The following is a 21,825-nucleotide window of genomic DNA, read 5'->3' as shown; positions in this document are numbered from 1 at the left end:
AGGCACATCCCCCCTTCCCTCCCCACCACACAGGGCCTCTAAGACTAAATGCAGACCTCACTTAGGAATTTGGAAAATGATGGACTTGAACTGGTTCAAACTAAGGTGCCCCAATCTGACTCACAGCCAAATCTACGGTGAGATTTGGAGACCCAAAAGTTCTGCATCTCTTACTGAAGAACATGGAACTGTTTGCAACATCATTATTTTTTAACACAGCTGGATGAAATTTGCAAGAATACTAGAGCTTTTTGAGTGGATAAAATTGGCTTATAGGTGAGCCAATTAATCTGAGGTCACCCTCTTCTAAAAAGTTCATTTAGTCTTAGAGGAGGAAACAACCATAGGTCCACTATCACTATAGTAATAACTGAAGTTAATATCTGAGAACCAAGAAATGTTTGGATAGTTCCTAAGACAGAGAAAGGAAGAATATTCAGGACAGCCTTACAACGATATGGGCTCCTTGGTCCTTGCTAAGAAAGGAAGTCTTCTAGGGAAGTTAGCTGTTTGCTCTGAACTAATCCTTCAGATTTTTGAAAACAAAAGTTGGCATCTCTAGAAGCATGCATGAAGATTTTTTTTTTTGGCTGATTCATAATTGTCTGAGATCCTTTTCTCTTAATTACCTTTTCAAAAGGCAAAAAATGTGGATTTTGCACAGCAGAAAAAGAGGTGGTTTTGTGTTGTTGTTTATTTGTTCGGCCGCTTCTGACTCTTTGTGACTTCATGGACCAGCCCATGCTAGAACTTCCTGTTCCCCCAGCTCCCCCAGGGACGAGTCCGTCACCTCTAGAATATCATCCATCCACCTTGCCCTTGGTCGGCCCCTCTTCCTTTCGCCCTCCACTCTCCCTAGCATCAGCATCTTCTCCAGGGTGTCCTGTCTTCTCATTATGTGGCCAAAGTATTTCAGTTTTGCCTTTAACATCATTCCCTCAAGTGAGCAGTCTGGCTTTATCTCCTGGAGGATGGACTGGTTTGATCTTCTTGCAGTCCAAGGCACTCTCAGAATTTTCCTCCAACACCACAGTTCAAAAGCATCGATCTTCCTTCGCTCAGCCTTCCTTATGGTCCAGCTCTCGCAGCCATATGTTGCTACGGGGAACACCATTGCTTTAACTATGCGGACCTTTGTTGTCAGTATGATGTCTCTGCTCTTAACTATTTTATCAAGATGTTTCATTGCCCTCCTCCCAAGAATTAAACCAAGAATTATTCTGATTTCTGGTTTTATTGCATTGTATTTCAGTGCAAATCTCTAGAGGTATATCATGTCAAGTCTTTCTGTTCACAACAGTATTATTTGCCATATGAGTTAACACTAGTATTAATCAGATTTGGTTATTGTTATTTAACTGCAATCAAACAATTTCAACAGAGTCATTGACTAAACAAGCTTTAGTTCATAATAGTTATTTGTTCTTCTTTGTCCATTAAAATTTCACCAAAATAATTTCTACTCTGCTTTCAGGCAAATGTCCACTGTGATGTATTTTCTAGAATATTACTCAAAACCTTACTGCCGATATGGTCCATTTCTAGTTGGTGTTCTTCTTGGACTGTTCATGTATCACCACCAAGCATCAATCCTAAGAACCAAGGTAAATGAGAGACCTGCTTAACAGAACAATTAAAGATGTTTTGGATTTATACTGGTTTCCTTGCCATGGTTCCATTCTTGAAATCAAATGCATCTAGAGGGGACCAGATTAGGGAAGACTGATCAGGACAGGATTAGAATTACATATATAAATAAGTGGCCTGAATGGAATTGGTCTCCAATGTCCTATTGTTGGCATACTTGAGGACAAGAATGAATCACAAACTGAAAATTAAAATAAAACTGAGGTCTTAAGAATGTTTACTGAGGAAGGCATACTTTGGATGAGAGCCTTCATATGGAATACATAATTATTTCTCTCAGAAGGTGTGGGATGAGGCTCGCACCTCTGAATAAATTTGATTTGTTCTATATTTGCTTTTTTATAGCCACAACTAATTGATACTCTGGTTTACAGAGCCGACCGACCCGATAGGATTGGGTCTGGATTTGGTCATTAACAAAATGAGATGGATTTCCCTCTTCCTGTTCCCACAACCCCACAGTGTTGCCAATGCCATGTACAAATATTCCAGATCCTGGCTTCCTTCTGGTTCACTGTGCAGTCTGAGGCAGACAGAAGTTCTTCAAGTTCTGTACGGTGGCCTCCTTTTAATATGGGAAATGCTGAGAAAAACAAGTGGGATCTGCAATAAAACATATGGAATGCTCTCCTACAAGGTTCCTTCTAGGCTATTCCTTTCCATAGTCTTTTCTCATCTTTCCATTAAACCACCACGCAATAGTCAGACAATGTTCCTTGCCCACTAAGCATCATATGTTCTCATGAGGTTGCTTCCAATTATTTTCTTTCCCTGGAACACTTTTTGTATTTCTACAAGCTGTGTGGTTCTCTTGGATCTGCTGCTCTCTTACTCCTGTGCAAAACAAAGAAAGGATGAGTCAGATTTATAGAAGCAAAGTTTTTCTGGCATGAACTACTAATTAAGGATGCCTGGAGTGCTCTGCTTTGGCTAGTAAGGGGGTACCTTTGATTTCTGATATTGGGGTTATTTGAAATGATGTGTGAATTGTTACCCTGAGCAAAGTATTCTGGATCTCATAGAGATGTGTTGAAGGCATGTTATGAATTAGAAGGAATTTGACAAGAAAAGTAGCATACATCAATATGGGGAAGGGGGTTGTCAGGAGGAAAGATTGTAATAAAAATTAAGATCTAAGCTACATTTGAACCAGGAACCTGTAGGTTTTAAATAAACCCCTTTGATTGGAGCATGCATACTATGAGAGATATTCTTTCATTCTTTTGCCCTCTACATTATATCCATTTCCTGACCAAAGTCACTAAACTATGGCTAGTGCTCCGAACTAGAAAAAACAAACTCTACTTCTTTCTGGTTTAGGGAACGAATAATAATGATGGTTTGCCACTGGAAGGAGTGTCTCTTCCTGTATTTATGGAGCCTCTTCTCTAGGTGCCATTGCTTATGACAAGCTGAGAGAGAGTTACCAAAGAGCAATTCCAATAGTTGGCATCTGTGAAATGCCCTCCCAAGGGAGATATCCTTGCAGTGTATGTAGATATCAGGTTGAGACTAGGCTCCCTGGTCTAGCAGGCATTTGATCTTAAATGTGCCATTTGTATTAGTTTTACTGCTGCTTTTTAAAATGTTTATATTGGCTGTCTTACGGTCTTAGATTTTAATACTTTTATTGGGGGGTATTTTATGTTCATAGAGGGCTACAAGGATACTTGGTAGTTGAATGCTGTCTAAAGAGAAAATTGAAAGGAAAACCAGAGGAAAATGGGAAAGGGTTAGGGAGGTGATCTTCTGCTAATTCTGAGATAGAGTAACTTTAAGAGAGCAAAGTGAAGACCTGCATATAGCCTTGGGGAGTTGAACTACAGTCCATGGATGGGATCAAAACTGAGAAATGGATAGGATACGAGGAAACCTATTAATCTGAATTGATTAGATACTTACTATAGATGATGATGATGATGATGAGCCATCAAGCTGTTGTTGACTCTTATCAACCACATAGATAGGTTTTCTCCATGAAGATCTATCCCTAACCTGGTCTTTCAGGTCTTCCAACAGTACACCTATCGCCACTGTAACTGAGTACATCCACCTTGCTGCTGATCATCCTCTTCTCTTTTCTTCCATTTGTCCCAGCATTAGAGCTTTCTCCAGAGAGCTGGGTCTTCACATAATGTGTCCAAAGTTGGATAATTTGAGCCTAGTCATTTGTGCCTCGAGTGAGAACTTTGGGTTGATTTGTTCAATGATCCATCGGGTTGTTTTCTTGGCTGTCTATGGTATTCTCAGGAGTGTTCTCCAACCCCAAAGTTCAAAAGCGTCAATACTCTTCCTATCCTTCTTCAAAGTCCAACTTCCACTTCCACGAACTGTCACAGGGAATACCATGGCTTGCATAATTCTGATCTTTGTAGATATAGACTACAAAGATATAGATATAGAGCATTTGTAGAGTAGATATAGCTCACAGCATTTGAGTAACTTTTCCAAGGCCTTCATGGCTCTTCTGTGAGAACTCTGGGTTGATTTGTTCTATGAAACATTGGTTTGTTTTCTTAGCTGTCCATGATATTCTCAGGAGTCTTCTCCAACACCAAAGTTCAAAAGTGTCAACACTCTTCCTATCTTGACCACATGGATAGAAAATTTATTATATCTAATTTAAATTTAAAAATAAATTAATATTGTAATTGTATGATTACTCCCCATTTATCTAATAATGTCTCTCTCCAGTTGCATTAAAAATTTAAATTCAGTGGCAACTTTTGGAATGGCAGTAGGGAGTCACATCAAAAAGGATGACTCTATATAAAAGGTAAGCAATCTGTAAAGTAGAAGGTGAGATGCAAAGAGGCTGACAAAATGGAGGGCAGAAGAAAGTGTCCAAAGAGGTGTACTAGGAGACCAACTGTAAGAAGAGAGTGGCTCAGCCTGCATTGGAAACAAAGGTACCGCAAAGTGCTAGGGATGAACCAAGGTGAACACAAATGTTGTACATTATTCTCATCTCCCTGCAGGTTCAGGCTTCTGCGGGGTGGCTTTGTGCAATGTTCTCCATGTTGATGGTGGTTGCTTTGGCCTACACTTTAGAAGACTCCTTCAGCTTCTATTCACCCATAGTTGCCATTTACCAAGCTGTTCATCGGACACTTTGGGCAACTGCTGTGGGATGGATCATTTTCGCATGTGAGGAAGGCTATGGAGGTATGATATCCAAGGAGAATGGGGCCTTCTTTTGACCAGGGGCTAGCAGTCTTTTAAGAACAACTTATGTTCTTTTCTCTCCCCTGCCCCACTGAAACACTAGCATAGGCAGGATTCATCCTGCTTAGTGCTACAAGAGTAATAGGGGGTACACTTATATTCTTCCTCCTTTATGAGTACTGATGCTTTGAACCTGGCATGGGCTGCTTGCGGCTGAACCTTAGAACCTGGTTTCCAGAGCTGGAAAAATAAGGAGCAATTAAAATAGTATGAAAAGACAAGTGAGACCTTAATCCTATATATTCTGCTTTTCAGAAAGACTTTCTGAGAGTTTCTTTTCTTTCTCTTGCATTTTTGGTCTTCTCTTCAGTTGAAAAGGTTCTTAGAATGGCTTTCATACAGTCAATAAAATTCCCTCTCTACAGCCTTGCATTGTAAATGATACAAAGCACAAGGGGTAAGAGGAAAACAGGTGGACACAGCCATCAGTTTTTCAAGTTACATCGTACTGTGATCTTTAAGGTCCCAAACTAAAGAATCTATGTACTCTTACCATGAGATGTCCAGCTGAGAGCCAGGACAAATGGCCAGGGTACACTTAGGGCTCCTTTGAAACAAGCTGTTCTTCTTTAAGAGCATAAGGATACAAGTATAGCCTTTCAGGATCAGGCCACAAGTAGGTCTCATTCAACATTCCCTGTCACCCAGTGGCTAAATAGGTATATTTATGGAGCTCACAAGCCAAAAGTGAGGGGTGAGAACCCCCTCCCATTATTCCTACCAGCAACAAGTATTTAAGGCATTCTTCCTGTAATTGAGGATAGCCATCAATATTAGGGGAGCACTTTATTTTCTTCCCACTCCAGTCTATTTACAGCAGTGTTTCTCAAACTTGGCAAATTTAAGATGGGTGGACATCAACTCCCAGAATTCTGGGAGTTGAACTCCACCCATCTTAAAGTTGCCAAGTTTGAGAAACACTGATTTATATGAAGCTTCTGGGTGAGATCATCATTGACAATTATACATACCTGACCCAGGTCGATCAAGTAATGCCACCAAGTTCTGTTCCAGAGACTGGAAACTGTGGGATTCTGGATGGAGGAAAACAGGGTTCAGTATAACCCTGGTAACACTAAGTAGCTCTGGATTTTGAGACTTCTCCAGTTCTGGAGAGTTTTCATATTTATCACTGAGTGGGGCAGCACTTCCCCAGATAGAGCAGGTCTGCAGTTTGGGGATCTTCTTGACTTCATGGCTTCTGCTTGAAGAGCAGGTAGCAGCCATGGCTAAGAAGGCCTTTGCACCGGTTCATCTTGTGCACCAATATGATGTGCCAGCTTCTGGACTGGGAAGCCCACAGTAACTCATGCCTTATCCACCAGGAGGGTGGATTAGTATAAAGCACTCTACATGGGGCTGCCCTTGAAGAGCATTCAGAAGCTGCAATGGCCCAAAATGCAGTGGCAGGTGCAGTTTTAGGGGCTTCATGATATGCCCACATAAAACCTCTGTTCCTGAAGCTGCACTGGGTCTCAGGGGACATCCAGGTGCGATTCAAACTTCTGGTTGTCATCTATAAAGCCATATATGGCACAGGCCAGGGTACTTGTGGGACCACCTGTCTGCAACTGTTCTGCTTGCCCCACCAGAAAAATGTCACCTGGGCCATGAGTTCTAGCCCTAGGAAGGAGACAATGGCAAACCACTTCTGAAATCTTGCTGGGACTTGTCCAGGCAGTCACCAGGAGTGAACACTGACTCAAAAGGGCAAAAAAAAAAAAAAAATCAGTATTATTCAGTGGTGGAGTGTTGTCAATGTCTCCAAACTATTGAGTAATGGATAAATAAAATGATCTGTGTTGAAAGACTAATCCCATAATAATTAGAAGGGTAAGGAGAATACCTTTCCATTGCCTGTTACCTTCATGTAAGTTATGTAGTTCAACATAATATGTACATCTGAAAATATTAACCACAATAATCCTTTCTTGAATCTGTTGTATAACATTTCATATAAATATATGGATGTGTGTGTGTGTGTGTTGTGCATGTATACACACATTTTGCTCATTTTTTCAAAATTGTTTTGTTTTGTTTTTCTTTTCAGTTCTGTTTAATTAAATAAACATAAGGGAGAAGCAAACCATAGAGCACTTTGATGTAATTTTGTGGCAGTGCATCTTATCCACTTGGGGAGTGGGGTGCTCTCTAAATCTTTTGCATCCAAACCATTAGTAAGCTGGACATATTGGACTGAAACCTCATCATACACTTTCACTAATTTTTTTTAGTGACTAAGGTCTCCTAATAGGTGTGGTTTTGGTGGGTTTCAAAGGCTACCTTTGGATGAAGCAAATCAAATTTTACTCTTTGAGGAAGACAACTAAAACTTGTTGCTCAGAGGTTTGTGTCGGTTTCTCCCAGCAGGATTCATCAACACAATGCTTTCATGGGACGTTTGGACTGTGGTTGCAAGAATTAGCTATGCTTGCTATTTGGCGCATCCAATGATGATACTACTGTATAATGGACTTCAAGAAACTTTGATACATTACTCAGACATTAATATGGTGAGTGCAAGAAGGCATGAGAAGAAAAAGGACCACACTTTAGTGAACAGAATGCTCACAAGGGTTTTTTTAGAGTTTCTTTTTGTAACAATCCACTTTCAACCTCTGCACAAAGATTAGCAAAGACCTTTTTGTTGCTATTTTGTTCTTTTCTCTATCCCGAAATCCAATATTTCTTCTTGGGGGTGAAGGCAGTGAAAGTCCATAGATTCACCAATCAGCAATTCCCCAAAGGTGTTGTAAATATAGTGTCCAATTAAGGGTGGGTCTTTTTCTATTCCCAGTACAGATATATCCATACTGACTTGAGATCAACCTTGCCCATTTTAATCTATCGGTCCATGGACATGACTTTCCCATTGTGTCTAGAATGTGCAAACTAGTTACATATGCCAATATTTGCAATGTTGTCCACCAGTACATCTTTTGGATATATTTCTAGATTGTGATATGCCTCAATATGCATTCGTGATTACATTCTTTCCCACCTTCTAATTTGTTAACTGGGTTGGGTGACAGAGTTCCTACTGACTTGACAATAGAAATACATCACCATTTCTATCTCTCAACACTCCCTCCTTCTAAAGAGTTTCATCCAAAAAAAGGATGGAGGCAGAAAAATGAAATAATGCTTCCCACTCCATTTTGGGCCAGCACTATTTAAACTTGCTCCTAAATTTCCTGTTAATGCCAGATTTCAGTTGTCTTCTTTCTATTCAAATGAATATGATGTTGATGTTTGGCAGAAAACCACCCTAACTTAGAGATGGGCAGGCAATGTGGTGCCCAGGGGCACATCCCTTGATGCCAGCAGGTTTCCTGTACCACCTGGCTTTTTAAAACAATACAATATTAAACAGGAAGCTGGTGTGCTGCGAAGAAAAGCCCCAGCCTCCAGCATCATATTTATTTGCTCCACAGAGTAAATAAATGCTCCACAGAGGTCTGTTTTGGAGCTAGTTTGCCTTCTGGTAAATTGATGTTTTGGGACTGGCCATGCCCACAATGGCACCTGTTTTGTGAACAAGCACATTTCCCGTTGTAGCCATTTTGTTATTGTCTTTCTCATGCCATCAAAATCCCAAATTGCCTCTGGCCTAAAGCTTTGCCTTGACTTGGGATCAAAATTAGCACATAGAAATAGCATAACATGTAAAGTTTCCTAGCATCTAACATTTCAGAAAATATGGTGGGGGGGGGGGAATTACATATTGAAAGCTTCTCTATTTAGAAAGGTTCCTGAAAGTGGAATACAAGGATATCAGGGAAGAGGCTCATCAGAACCAGAAACATCTGCAGGGGCTCTTATTTATGTCAAAATGGGAGGTGTGATTAAGTGATTGAAGCCCATACATATGACTCCCCTGGCAGGAACTCAGTGCATGTTGACTTTCCAAGAGATAGTTCCTCCTTTTCAGTCTGATCTCATTCACTCTTGAAACATTTATTTCTCCACATTGGAATCAAGTCTCCTTTTCCCTGTCCTTCTCCTCCTGTTCTGATTCAGCACTGCCTATAGCAATGTTTCCCTGTGTTGAGCGTAGCTACTTAATTAAAGCTCTCCATCAATGGCTGAAAGTCCAGAACTGCTATACATTGCTGTACCAAAAGGCTTTTATTTTGTTTGTGCTTATCTTTTTAGTTCTACTTGTTCCTTGGACACTGCCTGATGACATTCATGGTAGGCCTGGCATTAACCGTGATGGTTGAGATTCCTCTTCAGAAGCTAAAGAAGGCTTTGGGTTCCATGCACCAACATGGATCAAGGCTTTAGAAAAGGAAGCAGGAAAGGTGTGATACCTTGCAGACCTCCTCTGGAAATTCTGAACCTAATTAAATTTATTGGTTTTTTTGTGCCTTCTCTAAATTGAACCCTCCAAACGTTGTGCTTCAACACTCTGGATTCCTATATCCACATGGATAAAGGCTAGAAATTGTAATACTGTGATGACTGGAACACTCGCCACCAATTAAACCACGACTCATAAGCTTCTGCTTAGAAATCTATTTTGATTGTGCGAAGCATTCAGTACAGAGAAAAAGTTGTGAATGAAATTTCCCACACGTTTCTACATTCAAAAAGTCCCAGCAAGACCAAATTCCCCCCCCACTGCCCCCTTAGATATGCACCCCCTCCTTCTCATGACAGCAGATGGCTGTAACAGTTCTCCGTGGATGACCTTGGTGCTGAAAGAGAGTCCAAACAAGATGTATCACGCTCCAACCATGCTCCTCCTCCCTGCTGGTCGACTCGCAGGTTGACACTCAGTGCACCAAAATGGATGCAAGCAGGATAAGATGTTCTGGGAACATCTGATCGGGGAGCATGACAAATACATTTAAGCATGCATTATTTTGGAATAAATAAAATTAAAATGGTTACATGACATTATTATATGATCCATATAAAAGATTATATATTCCCTCCTTGCCTACCACATGCCAGTTATGGTTATACTTACATTTACAGTAGATGTTTGCATACTCACATACATTAGTTTAACTAGGAATTATCTTCCTCCATTCCAGTTGTTCGTTGTATTTGCTTTGACTGGAGATTTTTATTTTATTTATTTATATTTTGCATTTCGTCACTGCCCATCTCTCTCAAAGAGCGAATCTGGGTGGTTTACCATAAAACTGAAATAAAGATTAAAATACAATAAAAACAATATTCTTAAATAAAAGCATAAATATAAAATCCAAGATAGAGATGTTAAAAAGTTCTTAAGTTAAATTCATTTAATTCATGGGAGCCTCTTCAAGGTGCTACCCATGCCCAGGATTACCCCTCCTCGTGCCCCAAGTGAGATGGCACAGCCAGGTCTTCACCCCTTTCCGGAAGGCCTCTGTCCTAACTGCCAGGAAACACGCTGAGACAAGGAACTGGTCTCTAATGTTTTATTGCTTGTACATAACAGGAATCCTAACAAACTGAAGAAGCGTGGGAAAACCCAGCCATATAAACCCCAAAGGTTAAGGCGGTCCCGATCTGTGTCTCTTTGAATGGCTACCTAATTCCTCAGTGCTACGCATGCGCTTAACAGTCTGGATGGGAGCTCCCTGCTCGCCATCCTTACTCATGACATCCTCAAAGGATTGCTGCTGGAGGAAAAAAAAAAAATGAGGGAATGCAGTGCATGCCACTTCAATGAATCACCATAAACATTGTCTCCATCCTATGTGAACCCAGCCAATGCTTCATGTCTAGTCTGAAAGCTGGTTCAAGAGATGTTCCTTGGAAATCTCTCTTATGAGCTTGTATCAGGAAGCCTGGAAAGGGACTCTCCATGCTACGTGGCTCTGATTCTTGAGCTGCAAAGCCTGAGTGGGCAATGCATGCCCACCTCCTAATATAATTTCAGAAGCCGACGGGAAGGCAAGTTGGAGGCAAAGTAAAGAGTGCGGAGAAAATTATGCAGCATAAGAAAATAGATACAAAGACTCCTCAATTCACAGAAATATTGTCACTGCATGTTTTTGACACCTTTGAATTGTTCTGGTAAAGGAATTGCTCTCATGTGCCACTGAAGTCATACGAACAACCTTCCCTGCGCTGCGGTGGAGCAAAACGGGTGGCCTGGTACAGAGACAGTGACATCACGGTCTGCCCCAGACAATGCAGGCCTGGGCATCACAGCACCCTCTCTGCTCCTGCCACCCTGCCATCCCCCAGCACTCTAATAGCAACTGCAGGATAATGATTAAGGTTGCAGAATACAGTCTGGACACAGAAGTGGAATAACTTTATTGCAACCACTAGATATTGCCGCTAAGTCCTGATGCACAATATTCAACCTTTCTATACTTCTTTCTTGGTGGTCCCGAATCCAGTTAGTTGCAGTTCTGTATACAATCAGCACTGCATTCATGTGTGTTTGTGTGTGTATCCCATGATCACCAAGCACCGTATAGTTTCATTTGCATTAATTTGAAAATAGGCCTAACACCCCAAATTTCTCTCTGTTGGGCTCCTTCTCTCCATCCAGAAAACCTGTAGCACCCTTCAGTAGTCTTTGCCATATGATGCTGCCCCTGAAAGCTCCAACTTTTAATTAAGTCCCAGGAGGTTTGCCTTCAACTTTAATTAAGTCCCATGGATAAATTCAGATCACTTCTCCATGTAGCACAGCAGAGAATAACCTGCGCAAGTATTGCCCTGGAGGCCAGGAAATGATGCTTCCAGGGAATTTTCATTTGCAATGCAGATATGCAGTCAGTTATGTTCATCTCACTGTCTGAATATGTCTGTGGTTACTTCTATGCCCTGTTATAAAACAGGATGACTGCTTACAGTGTATATTATACTGAACATAGTATGCAACATTCATGGGACACAATATGAATTTCACAGTAATCCACAAGTTTACTCTAAGCTGGATGGTGAATGTACAGGTAGTCCTCGACTTATGGCCAATTGGGACCAAAACGTCCATTGCTAAGCAAGGCAGTCGTTAAGTGAGTCACACCCAATTTTATGACCTTTTGCCATGGTCAACTAAGTGAATCACATGGTTGTTAAGTGAGTCCGGCTTCCCCCATTGACTTTGCTTGTCAGAAGCCAGCTGGGAAGGTCGCAAAAGGCGAACACGTGACCCTGGGACGCTGCAACCATTTCAAATTCATGCTGGTTGCCAAGAGCCTGAATTTTGACCACGTGGCTGCAGGGATGCTGTGACAGTTGTAAGTGCAAGGATTGGTCATAAGCCACTTTTTTCAGCAAGGAAAATCTACAATATTGACCTAAGAATTCATTCCCTTGGCAACATATCACATGAAGTTGCCTAACAAATAATGCCTGGCCAGATCTACTGTAACTAAAACATTTAATCACTTTAGTAATCCTTCTCTTATGTAGATAGTGTTTTTCACCTCCTAAATTCATAAAACTGGACAGAAACTTGAGATCACATCTTCTAACTCTATATTTTATAACACGACTTTCCTCTAAGTATCTCAAACCGTATTTGTTATATTGTTTTCAGAAGGGTATCTATTTAGTCCACTATAGCAAAAATAAAAATAGTAATCCCAACACCAAAAAGAAATAAACAGAGGATCTCAAAAGACTAACAACCACAACTTTTTTTATATATCAGGTCTCATGGACAATAATTTTGTTCAGCAGTCCCAAAAACTGCTGCTATGATGAATTGGTCTGCTGTATAAATGGAACAGGGCATTGCCAGGGGAGTCTGAGTGGCAGATCATAGTTTAGGTTGCATTAATCTATTCCAGCCTTTCTCAACTTTTTGACCCCGGAGGAACCTTGAAATATTTTTCAGGTCTCAGGGAACCCCTGCACATTCAGGCTCAAATATAGGCCACAAGGTACAAACTATTATATTTGTTTCATGGGTAGGCCTCTATATATGCATTAACAGTGTTCTTAAACTAAAGAATGAAACTTACCTCTTTAATGTGAAGTTGCCTGAATTTGAAATAGTTTTTTAAATAAATCGTGATCTCCCAGGTAACCCCTAGTGACCTCCCTGGTTGAAAAACCCTGATCTATTCTGTTCATTCTTCACAATTCTAACACTTGTTAGATAAAACTCATAGTAAGGTTTAAAGGCTTGGCCTTGAATACATTTAAGATGGTCTTGAATATGCTTTAGAAGTAGTGTATTTTGCAGCACATAATTAGTAGCTGAGTATTAGAGTTACATTGAGTTGGGCTGCCTTATAAGTCTAGTAAATAAATAAAATTAATTCCACTAAATGGGGAAAAGTTACTCAAATGCCTTGTTTTGTAAGTAAATAGATTTCTGCCTTTCATACATAATCCTAGAGGGAGTCTTAGAGGTCATCTATCCCAACCCACTGCTCAGTGCATAATGTTATAATCTATTGCTACTATTTACATTTAGGGCAATAGAATGTAGAACTACAAATATTAATTTTCTTCATTTGCCAACATATCTGTTCTGAAATCCAGTGGGGAGGGATCACTAGACTGGTAACTGATCAGAGGACAAAGAACTGGGGGGGGCGGGGGGGGCGGCGTGGAGAGAGAAACCATGAGAATGTCATTTCCTGAATCTCCAATGTCAAATTAATTCTACACATTACTTTCTGCTGGGAAATTAATGCCCTTCAAGGTCAAGAATTCCTAATTTGCACTGATATATATAGAATTTGGGACTGTAAATCTAATTCCCCAAGGGAAAAACATTCTGTCAAGGTTTTAACAGCATTCACTACAATATTTTCTTTCTCTTCCTTTATTACATGGCTATAATTATACTTTTTGTAGTTCTGATCTTGAACTGGGAAAAGATAAATTCAATTCAAATCCATATTCTTAGGTTTAAAGCTAAATAGGCATTGATGTTAATAGGACAAGAGAGTTTGTCTTCAGGTACCAGGAACAAACAATGATATAACAATAGTTTTCTGGCCTCCCTATAATGGCATGTAGCTAGCCATGGTTGTAAAAAACATACTAGCTACCTTATGTCTTTGGAGGCTGGTACTCACAAACAACAGAAATACTGAATAAGACCAAATTTGTTGAAATGACATCAAAACACATCAGAATAGGTAAAATTATAGTTAAACAGATAAGCCAAATTAATTCAAGTAGACTGGAAAAGCCAATCAAATTGAAGAAAACCATGGCAACTCCAATTAAGGTAGATCAGTTTATACTGGCTAGTTCATGGTATACCTGGCAACTGTTCAGAACCCTGGACAGCTACTAAATGAGCTATAGAAAGTGGCTCCAGTAGAAGACAAGAGTAATCTGCTACCTCAGTATTTCTCAAACTTAGCAACGTTAAGATGTGTGGACTTCAACTCCCAGAATTCTCCAGCCAGCTATGTCAAGGTTGAGAAACACTGTGCTACCTTAATAAACTTCCCAGGGCCTTATATTCAAGGGATTCTGCTCTCTACTCCGTATCCTCACCTTATCTCAGAAAAAGTGTCTCATATTCTCAAAGGACCCATTACTGATTCTGTAGCCAGATGGTCCTATGTTGCTATGCAGCAGGGAACTATGTGCAGAATCTGAGGATGATGGGAGCACTGTCCTCAGCTTAGATGCCAAGGATTGCCCCCTGAATGGGATGGCCTGTTGACCACCCATTGGTTAGATTGGTCTCGTCCAGAAGGGGTCCTTTTATTTTCTTAGCAGATACTGTATGTCTCCTGGAATTGCTGTGATTTGCTCCATTTGAGGTGTAGGCCAAAAGAAGCAGTGCTGAGTGAGAAGGAAAATGAAGACTATTGAAAGGCAGAAACCAAAAGCAATTCCCACAAGATCATGTAAAGGCTATCAGGTTTTTTTTAAATATACAATTTTCATTTGTGACATATTGAAAGTGTTTACAAAATACAGTTAACCTTGTTATGAATTAATCAACATTCTGAGTTTGCACAATACATTGAACCATAAACTAACTGGACTGCATTCATGCAGCATATCAAACCACCCACCCATGCACACCCCTAACCTATATTCAGTGCAAACAAGTTTAGCATGCTAGGTCTTTCACTGACTTAGTTAAGCAGGTTGTATGAATCTAGTAACTTTGTTACTTTATAGTCAACTACTTGTGTTTTGAAAAGTATAGCATCTGCTTTTCTTATCTGTAATGACCCTACTTGAAGAGTAAAAGTGTTAATCTATATCCTGATCCATGGAGATATGTGTACCATTAGTCTTTTTGGAGGACATTTACTCATGATGAGTTCAACTTCTCCAGAGGCCTCGTGTTGCCAGTTTTAAAACTATTGGCACGATGTCTGCTGGGAATCTGATACGCCAGGCATATTTAGTTTTGAAAAAGGTATTTCTTATAATTTTCTGACCTTTTCATTCTGTTAATATTACTTCCCTCTGAGCACTCAAATGCACACACTTAGATTCCAGACCAATAATGGGGCACTTTCAAAGCTGTTTTGTTTTTTTAAAAAAAAACCTTTCACAAATATTGGGATGTGCGAGGAGTGGATTTTACTCTATTTGAATTTCAGATTACTATGAAAAGGTTATGTCTCAGCTCCCTTAAGAAAAGAGGAAGAGAAGCACCAAAAGGGGAAAAAAAAGAACAAGAATCTGTTGTAGCAAACTTTATATGCCAATCAAACTCAGTACTTCCATTTTTCAATCACATCACCAGATGCCGGTTGTGTGAGCAGACGGGAGCAGTTTAATCTCTTAATATTTAACCTCTCTCTCAAACATAAACCAAGATTTTTCGTCACACTATAGAAGGATCCACACATCGTATGAAGCCATACTGCAATCTCTTTGGTGTTGGCTTACTGTGCTGTAGAAACCCAGCTATTATTCCATGCTTTGTGCAATGTCTGAACTGGGGCGGTATATATGGGAAGTAGTTCATCAGTGCAGGAATGTTCATGTCACACTTAACTATTGTTTTGCTATCAAACATGGCTAAATTCATACAACATGCTTAACCAACTAGATAAGGGTCTGCAGCACTGCACGAACCTGCTAATCCAGGAAGAAATGAATTGGGATGGAGGTGTAGCCCAGCTGAAAATGCAAGGCTCACCATTACCATCAAGCCTATCAGAACAGAACAAATGTCCTCAACACTGATTGGCTGCAGCACCCAAGCTAACCCACTGCTGCTTGGCTGACCAATAAAGAAGACTGTATTGATGTGATAACAGTTTGCCAGTGGTCTCCTGCCACAAGGATACATGGGGTACCAGGCAGGATTAAAGAAAGTAAGTCGGAACTCTATATGCTCCAAAATGATAACCCTTGACATGGTAAGCATGATGGTGTGTTGTCAGTTCAAAAAGGAAGCTATGACTAAGCTACAGACTGAGTCAGCCATGTTTATTAACCCAGCCATCAGCAGCAGCAGCAGCAGCAGCAGCATCATTTGCCATGAAGTGAGGGTTGATTCTTAGCAAACCCAGCCGCTAGCAATAAGTAAGCTTAACTTTCAATTCTCCTTTTTCCCTGTTGCCTGCTCAGCAACAGCTGTGAGTATCAATAATATTCCTCTCTTTGTAAATGGTATTCCTTTCTCTGGATGTCGCTCCATGCGTCTCATGAAATGGTTTGTGAAGGCACTGATTACAATGTATTCATTAGTCATTACGATACCACAGGACTGTGGTTTTTCACAAAATTCAACAGGGTAAGTCTACACCAAGACCAGCTTAACAATCTAAAATGTGCCACTTTGTTGAGATAGAAATCCTACTAAGTCCAAGGCAGTGGATTCCCAGAGAAATATATCTGCCATCTCAGAAAAGTTTATAAAGGCTCAGGCGGTGGAGTTGTTGCGAATGACCTAATTTTGTTATGTTCTTTTGATGCTATTTTCCTTCTATACTTATGAAAGACTTTGAGTAATAACACACCAGACTAACTTGAATTTAGTAGCCATAACTGTGTTTCCTTAATGTAATTTTGCAGAAGCTTTCACCCAGTTTGCCAACATTTTATCTCCCAGCTTGCTTATTTTGTATTTACTGACTCCAGTATTGTTCAGCTGATATAGATGCACTTAATGCATTAGCCACAGATTTGTGCTCGAAATTCTGCTGAATTACTTGTAAGCCAGACAGGCCATATTAGTATTTGAGGTCAATGAGAAAATGTAATTTTTCTTTTATGTTACTGCTGCTTTCTTCCAAGTTAAAATGCAGAGGAGCAACTTGAGAAGGCAATACCTCCCTAACTGGAAGACAGATTGTCACTTAAAGCACCTGCCCTCTTTGCATATATCCCACTAGTCTTTTGAGGAATCACTGGCATCCTTGTTTGTATGCAAATAAGGCTATCTTACCCAATAATTTCCAGAGGGCATTTTCCATAACTATAAAAGTCTGTATTTTTTCAAACTTGTTTTGAAAGATTCTTGCAGACTTGGTAGAGGCTGCAAAGCACCAATACACATCACACATCCCTGACATACTGTAGTTGGGGAGAGTTAAAGAATTAGGAACTGAGCCATATCTTTCCTGGCATCCTTCAAGACAGTGTTTCTCAACCTTGGCAGCTTTAAGCTGTGTGGACTTCAACTCCCAGAATTTCCCAGCCAGTAAGTTGGCTGGGGACTTCTGGGAGTTGAAGTCCACACAGCTTAAAGCTGCCAAGGTTGAGAAACACTGCTTCAAGACCTCCAGCACACTAAGGGGGAAGCCATGCCACTATCTTAGCATACAGCTTTTTCTAGAGCAAGACCTGCAGGAAAATAAGACTGCCACTTTCCAAATAACCAAGTCTACCTATCATGGTAGCCATTTAAGGAGACATGATCTCCAAATGCCAAACTCTCTAGAAGGGCCAAAAATTTCCTTGTTCCTGTCCCAGAAGAAGGAATGTTCAGCTGGAAAGTAGGAGCCCGCTGATTAGCAGGTGAGGAGGGGGGAGGTGATGAAAACTCAAATTTATATTATTACTGTATTCAGACCATAGGAGAGCCAGTTTGGTCTAGCAGTTAAGGCTCCAGGCTAGAAACCAGGAGATGGGGAGTTCTAGTCCCACCTTAGGCATGAAAGCCAGCTGGGTGACTTTGGGCCAGCCCCTCTCTCTCAGCCCACAACGTCAGGCTCAAGCAACAAGCTGGTCAGTCAGTTCCTGCTGCAACCAATGGATCAATGTCCGGTTGATCTGAAAAAAGCAGGCGGTGCACATGTGGGAAAAAACACTAGGGGAAAAAAAAAACTGCATTCAGACTATGTGTATTAATTACAGTATACGTAAATCAAAAGATAACTTGGGCCTGTGCTTAGGCCGCCAATCTTAAAAAAGCACACAAGAGAAAGGAGGGGAAACAAGAGAGACCAACAAGAGGAAAAGTGATATTGCTAAGTTCTTTGCCAGCAGGATTAACAGAAGCATCATAAGATAGGTGCAAACTAAAGTTCCACTTCCATGATTTATAAAGAAGTCTACATCGATTTAGGGGAACTAAGACCTAAGAGAAATCATTTGAAATCCTTCTTGCCCAGCAACTTCTCTAGGTAGTATTTTTTTAACAGCAAAATGTAGCTCATCTACTATGTGCATAGCAGCTGCACAGAATACTGAAATGAAAGATGGGCAGTTCAGAAGAGATAGTAAAAACAGGATAAAACATTGTGACGGTAAATACACCCAGTGGAAACATTATTGTACATACTAAATAAAACCAGGAACTTACTAAGCCCCAAGTCAATATTCTAGCATTAATTCTGTTACGGTTATCAAATGTCTAAACATGGACATAAAAACCGAACAAGAGTCCTGCTGGATCTAACCAAGATTTCATCCAATCCAACATCTTTACTCCTATAGCGGTCACACAGATGCATTCAATAACTTTACAAAGCAAATTTGAAGTCAAAAGCCATCTTATGTTGTGCTTTCCACCTAGATTCATGCATGTCTTTAAACCATAATGCTGTTTGTTTGGTTTTGATTTAGCACAATCGGTGAACCAAGTCATTATGATTTGTAAAATCATAGGGTTATATAAGAACCAGGCCAATGAAGTTGGACTTAGAAGCCATGACAAACCAGCATTAAGTGAGAACCCAACTATTTACTCCTCTCATCTCTTCTGACTATGGGTTCACCATCACATCCCATTAACTGGGGCACAAAGACATCTCACTAACTCTTTTCAGAGGACACATCCTTATGATGCAGCCTGACAGCAAAACAAGTATGCCTTCTTTTCCTATTTGCATATGGAGATTTCCACACAGGCATCACCTTCCACCCCGGTTCATCCTTGTCCTTTTCCTAGGCAGATGTATGGACTTCCAAGCCAACTCAGGACAATTTTGGGAAAATATTATTGTGGGAGGGGAACAAGCCAAGAACTCTAAAAGGATCTTTCAACATCAGGGAATGGATATGAAGTTCAGAATAAGTTCCTGCTGTGCTGCCTATGGTGGTGGGGATTGTTCCTGGGAAGGATGAGTGAAGATCACCGGAAGTCTTTGCCAAGAGCATGTATTTCCAGCAAGGTCACCCACTGTGTGAAGGCCATCCCAGCTGCCCAGCTAAAGCAAGGAGGCACCTATATCAAGCAGCATCAATATAGGAAGATGCTAGAGACAGATGAAAACCACATGGGTAGAGAATATAAAATTATTGACAATATAGTGCCAGATGATGGACCTCTCAGGTCAGATGGCACTCAACATGTTACTGAGGAACAGCTAAGGAATACTAATGTGTTTATGATGTGGCTAGATTAAAGCCTTTGGGATGTTTAGTGGCTGACACTGCCATACAGGTAAAGTTTATGATCCAACCACTGATGCAGGAGGTTGATTGAGTTTTATGATCAAGTTTAATTTGAAATTGACAGAACATACAAGCAAGATGTGTAAGGCAGAACATGGCGAAACAGACTGACTCCAGGTTGGCAAATGAGTGAGACAAGGCTGTATACTCTCTCCACATTTATTCAATCTATGCGCTGAATATATACTGAGGAAGGCTGGATTGGAAGAAGATGAGCATTGGAAAAAAGCATCAAAAATCTACTCCATGCTGATGACACTATCTTGAGAGCCAAAAATGCAAAGGATCTGCAAACTCTTGTAATAAAAGTCAAGAAGCACAGTGAAAAAATGGGACTAAAATCAAATATAAAGAAGACCAAACTAATGACAACATTAGTAGAAGGTTGAGCAACTAGCTTTAGAATTGACAATGAAGATATTGAAGTGGTAGATAGCTCCTGTCTTTTAGGATCAACCATCAACAGGAAAGGAATAAGCAGTCAAGAAATATGCAGCAGACTAGCACTTGGTAGAACAGCCATGAAGGCCTTGGAAAATTACTCAAATGCTGTGATGTGTCTATACATACAAAGATCAGAATCACGCAAGCCATGTATCCCTTGTGACACTCTATGGAAGTGAAAATTGGACTTTGAAGAAGCAGGATAGGAACAGTATTGATGCTTTTGAACTGTGGGGTTGGAGAAGACTCCTGAGAATACCATGGACAGCCAAGAAAACAATAGATGATTGAACAAATCAACCCAGTGTTCTCGAGGCACAAATAACCAGGCCCAAATTATCCTATTTTGCACACATTATGTAAAGACCCAGCTCTCTGGAGAAGGCTCTAATGCTGGGAAAGGTGAAAGGAAAGAGAAGAAGAGGACGACCAGCAGCAAGGCGGATGGACTCAGTTACGGTGGTGATGAGGGCACCGTTGGAAGACCTGAAAGCCCAGGTTAGGGATAGATCATGGAGAAAATCTATCTGTGTAGTCACTAAGAGTTGACACCAACTTAATGGTACATATCAATCAATCAGTCAATTAATATCACCAAAGTGAAAAGATTTTCCTGTTGCAGTAGTGTTCTGGATCTTTTTTATTTTTATTTATTTTATTTATTTTTATCCTGCCTTTATTATTTTTATAAATAGCTCAAAGCAGCAAACATACCTAATACTCCTTCCTCCTCCTGTTTTCCCCACAACAGGAACCCTGTGAGGTGAGTTGGGCTGAGAGAGAGGGACTGGCCCAAGGTCACCCAGCCGGCTTTCAGGCCTAAGGCGGGACTAGAACTCACAGACTCCTGGTTTCTAGGCCAGCACCTTAAGCACTAGACCAAACTGGCTCTGACCAAACTTTTTAGGGAGCACACTATAGTTTTTGTTTACTTTCTACCTCAAAATGGCAAGAATTCATTTTGTCTACCGATTTTGGATTCTCACATCTCTACAGCATACAGAAATACCTATGGAAAAGTCTCTAGAGGCTAAAAAATGGCTTATGTAACTCAAATCTCCAGTTGTATTCCCACCAAATTGTAATTATTATTATTATGGTATTTTTTATTCCACCTTTATTTTTATGTAACTCAAAGTGGCAAACATGCCTAATACTCCTGCATCCTAATACTCCTGCCTATTTTCTCCACAACTCTGTGAGGTGTGTTGGGTTGCAAAAGCGTGACTGACTCAAAGCCACCCCAAATCACTGTTAGACCTGGTTACAACTTGTTTGTGGGTGCGTAACTTGCAATGATCCACAAATTCATCCCATGATGATTCAGGCTCCTATGCAAACGCAGAAACTGGATGAGCTCAGTACCCAAGTGAAGTATTCAAGGAAACACAATCATGGTGTGAGCAGAGGAATCAGAAGGAATTATAAACTCAAAACTTTCTGGATTATGCTTAAAAGCACTTCGTATTCTAGATTAACTACTGTCTTCAACCTAGGATAAATGCTAAAACGAGTAAAATGATAAACCAAATAAAATAATATGATGGAATAATGTAGTACGCTCGTTCAGACAACGTATTAAGACAACGGCCGGCTTTTTCACAACACACTGAACGCCAAATATCCCATCCTAGTTTTGCAACTTAACTATTCAGTCTGTTTTCTCTGCAGCAGCTCCTTAGCTCCACCCCCACAGCTTCCGGCACCATTCTCCTTGCCACGCCTACTCTCCCTCCGTTCACCTCGACTAAGCCCCTCCCCTCC

At 40.5% G+C, this 21,825-nt stretch overlaps 1 long non-coding RNA gene across 1 annotated transcript; it reads left to right on the top strand.

Annotated features, from left to right (window-relative positions):
* Nucleotides 1-5,403: 5,403 nt before the first annotated feature.
* Nucleotides 5,404-9,322, top strand: LOC134488795 (uncharacterized). The gene is made up of 3 exons (XR_010067049.1): nucleotides 5,404-5,488; nucleotides 7,243-7,385; nucleotides 9,028-9,322. It is a non-coding gene; the product is annotated as an uncharacterized LOC134488795 (long non-coding RNA).
* The last annotated feature ends 12,503 nt before the right edge of the window (nucleotides 9,323-21,825 follow it).

This window comes from Candoia aspera, chromosome 2 (assembly GCF_035149785.1).
Source record: "Candoia aspera isolate rCanAsp1 chromosome 2, rCanAsp1.hap2, whole genome shotgun sequence".
Taxonomy (NCBI): Eukaryota; Metazoa; Chordata; class Lepidosauria; order Squamata; family Boidae; genus Candoia; species Candoia aspera.
The sequence above is the reverse complement of the archived record's forward strand: the minus strand, read 5'-3'. Positions and strand labels throughout refer to the sequence as shown.